The sequence below is a fragment of the Petaurus breviceps genome, unplaced genomic scaffold (assembly GCF_028583685.1).
Source record: "Petaurus breviceps papuanus isolate PSGF00001 unplaced genomic scaffold, PetGlider_PUasm1.0 98, whole genome shotgun sequence".
Classification (NCBI taxonomy): Eukaryota; Metazoa; Chordata; class Mammalia; order Diprotodontia; family Petauridae; genus Petaurus; species Petaurus breviceps.
Window position 1 is genome coordinate 43,216,353 of NW_027187460.1, and position 4,291 is coordinate 43,220,643.

Consider the following 4,291-nt stretch of genomic DNA (forward strand, 5'->3'; position numbering starts at 1 on the left):
ATAGATATTATTATTGATATTATTTTTCTTATAGAAATCCATAGTTATAAAGGAAATTCTAAATAAGTTAGCCCAACTACATTTTGTCAATGAACAAATCAAGCATAGCATATAAATACAAAAATGTATTTATATATATTCACAGACTCAGTATTTACACCAGGACTTGATTCTTTTCTATTTTCTTACCCCCACTATTAGCATTACACGTAACCCCTTCATTTAAAAGAAATACATATTTATTTTTTTCTGAAATTCAAGTGGAGACAATTTGTAACATACTGGTCAATATGACATTGGATGAAGGAAAACTTTGTTGGTGGGATGAGTTTTAATATCAATGAACAGTCATTGAACACATCTCAAAGGATGGATATATTGCTGAAGCTATTGTGAAAGACAGGGAAATTCAGACATCTGGAGATTTGTGTTTTGTTACATTTGAGAACGTAGATGATGCTAAAGATGCAATGATGACCATGAATTGGAAATTCTGTTGATGAGTGGCAGATTAGAGTTGACCAGGCAGGCAAATCATCAGAAAACTGGACCCTTGGGTACCAAGGAGTTTCATCCAGTGACTGAGGCTTCTTCTAGGCCATGGTTTTCCTGGAGGAGGTGTAGACCTCGATTATGGGGAGAGTAGATCTGAATCAAGAAGTGGGGGATATGGAGGTTCGAGAGACTATTACAGCAGCAGTAGTTAAGGAGGCTATAGTGAACAATCTTCACGAAGGTCTTACAGAGACAGCTATGATAGTTATGCTACACAGAATGAGTAAAAATCCTTCCTGAATCAAGATTGTCCTTTCAATGGCTATATTTATAAAGATTTTTGGAGCTTCACTGAATCATTTTTGTGTATTACCCATCTACTTGTATTCACTTTTGTAGGGTTATCAGTTCTGATCTTCTCAAACACAGCCTGACAGCTTCAGACATGAGACAGCCTAATTAGACTTTTCTTTTAAAAAAGCTATTGTCTATTCTGGAGTGTTTTTTTAAGCATTCTTGAAAGCACTTTGGGTTTTATTTTTTCCTTTTCATCATGAGCCAATGTGTGGTGGTTTTCTTCTTTGTCGTTGTTGTGCTGTTTTTGTTTTTCTTTTGCTTTTATTTTTTTTTCTTTTTACAACAAAAACTTGTGAAATTGGGATCCCTGGTTTGGTTTTCTTTGAGCTAGAAAAGGACCTTAAATTCAATGTTTTCAGGAAGCTGATCAAGCAGTGGAGGTTTGGCTTTTTTTAAGTGTGTTACCTTCAACTTTTTTGTAACTTTCTTTAGTGTAGCAAGGTAGGAATGAAGCTGTGAGGGTCTGTGGAGAGGCAGACCATGTTGGTACATTTAAAGAGAAACTGCTTGTATGTTCACTCTGCATAAAGATATTTTTAACTGCATAATGTAAATTACCCAGAAATAGACTTGCAAATTTTCCATAAAATAGGTTCTTGAAAATTTTTATTTATATTGTCCTTTTTCACCTGAAAGAAATAAGCATATTCCATTGATATTTGCATTTGAAGTGGTTAAGGCATTCTGTTATACAATTTTCTTTGGTTTTACAAAGGCTATTAAAAGATCATCTGAAACAAACAAAAAAAAAAGTTCCAAATTTTCTCTGCTCCTCCCTTTACCTTCTGGAGACGATAAGTAATTTGACATAGGTTATGAATGTTTAGTCATGCAAAACATATTAACATAGTAGTCATGTTGTAAAAGAAAACACAGATGCAAAGGGGAAAAACATAAAAATTACAGAAAATGAAAAATAATATGTTTTTGTCTTCATTCAGACTCCAGCAGGTCTTTCTCTGATAGTAGATAGTATCCTTCATCATGAATCCTTTGGAAATTTCTTGAATCATTATATGGCTGAGAATACATACATCATTAATAATTGATCATTATTGTGTTACCATGTACAATTTTCTCCTAGTTCTGCTCACTTGACTTTGCATGAATTCAAATAAATATTTCCAGGTTTTTCTGAAAACAGTCTGTTCATTCTTAATTTCCATCACAAACATATAAATGAACTTGTTCAACTATTCCCCAATTGATGAGTATTCCCTCAATCACCTATTTTTTTCCACCACAAAAAGATATAATATAAATATTTCCATACAAACTGGTATTTCCCTCTCCCCCCTTTTAAAATCTTTTTTTGGGATATAGACCACTATTGGTATTGCTGAATTAAAGGGTGTGCTTAGTTTTATGCCCTTTTTGGCATAGTTCAAAATTTCTCTTCAGAATGGTTGGATCAGTTCACAACTCCAACAATAGTACATTAGTATCCCAATTGTACCATATCCCCTCCAACATTTACCTTTTCTGTCATATTCCTAATTTGATATGTGTGAGGTGGTACCTCAGAGTTGTTTTATTATCTCTAAACAATAGTGATTTGGAGCATTTTTGCATATGCCCACAGATAGCTTTAATTTCTTCAACTTAAAACTATCTGTTCATATCTTTTAACCATTTATCCATTGGAGAATGACTTGTACTCTTCTAAATTTGACTCCATTCTCTATATGTTTGAGAAATGATGTCTTTATCAGAGACATTTGCTATAAAAAAATTTCTTAACTATCTGCTTTCCTTCTTATCTTGGTTGTATTGGTTTTGTTTATGCAAAACCTTTTCAAATTTAATATAATAAAAATTGTATATTTTACATATATGAATGCCTCTATCTCTTGTTTGGTCATAAATTCTTCATTGCTTCATAGATCTGGCAGGTGAAGTATCCCTGATCTTCCAATTTACTTGTGGTGTTATACTTTATGTGTAAATCATGCACCCATTTTGATCTTTTTTTTTGATATATGGTGTAAGATGTTGGTCTCTATGTATTTGCTGCCAAACTCTTTTCCAGTTTTCCCAGTAGTTTTTGACAAATAATATTTTGCCCCCAAATCTGGGCTCTTTGTAATTATCAACAACTCCTTTATTTTTAATGACACAATTTCCCACCCCAAACATCATCAATTATTTAATGTCTCTGGAACAGAGAATTTCAATAAAATGGAAATGACCTCATTCACATCACTACTTTTATTATCTCTTCCATATTGAAGCAAATATTGTACTAGTGTATTGTGGTGCCCCCTTTGCACATTAAGATATGATGAGTGTAATATATGAATTGATTTGTTTATAATCATTAGGGAAAATGAGAAGGTAGAGATGATAAGGAATGCACCACATATGACTATCATGGCTTGTAATCACTTTCATTTGCCCAATTCTGCATATTGCCTGATAAACTAGGTGCAGGTGTTGCCTTTAATATGCTCAAATGAAAAAGGAGTTAATGATAAATCTTTGTATATCCTGAGATGACTCCATAAGCCATGCTGAGCTCATCAAATATTTCACATGTGGTTAAAGGGGAAGAAAATGAAATTGCAGCAGCTTGCTTTTGAGATCCTCAATAGCAAATGAAAGCATCAAAATAAAAGAAATGAAATAGAATTAAAAGTAATTGCAAAGTAAAACAAATCATGAGCTGCAGCTGCTATGCTTTATTGTTACTGAGCTTGCAATGCCTTTATTAAATCACCTATAAAATGTGGTCTTGGGGGGAAAAATGAGAAATCAGCTCAAGAATCCTGGAACAATAGAAACCTTTGCTAATAAGTCTTCAATAATATGTCCTATTCAGCCTTATGAAGAAAGAAAGTTATCTCAATGCAGAAACTATCTGAAAAATCTATTGTAAAAGGTGTGGGATGATGACCACTGTATACAAATAATGGTGGAGCAGGATCACGAGACCTGTATTTTAATTTTGACATCCACTTCTAACTGAGAATATTGAGTAAATTATTAATACCCATGGGCCTCCATTTCATCAGAAATAGAGTTATAGGCAGTAATACTTGATATCTGAGGAGGCCCTTTGAACCTTAGCCTTTGATGAGCCTGTGAACATTAAATTTATGGTCAGGAATGGGAATCTTTTCTAAATACTGCATAAAAGGAGTAACATATCTACCACTGTATGCAATTCCTATTCAGATGCCTCCCCTCCTTAAGGACTCTTTATTCATAAGGCCAAATGACTTTGCTGCTAAACTTAGGGCCATATGGAGGAGGATTTGTCTAAATATACCAGAGGGTCCATAATAGACATTCCAAGTCCTTGGAAGGTGATTAACCTAAATAGGTTCCAGATCATCTAAGTTTAATGTGGTACCAGAGTATAGATTTCAGGAAGTGCATGTGACCCAACAGTAGTCCGTTCAGGCTTTGCAATGAAAATTATACTAAGAAAAACTAAAAA

At 33.7% G+C, this 4,291-nt stretch overlaps 1 pseudogene; it reads left to right on the forward strand.

Moving 5' to 3' along the window:
* The first annotated feature begins 290 nt into the window (after positions 1-290).
* On the forward strand, positions 291-782 carry LOC138155867 (cold-inducible RNA-binding protein pseudogene; annotated as a pseudogene).
* The last annotated feature ends 3,509 nt before the right edge of the window (positions 783-4,291 follow it).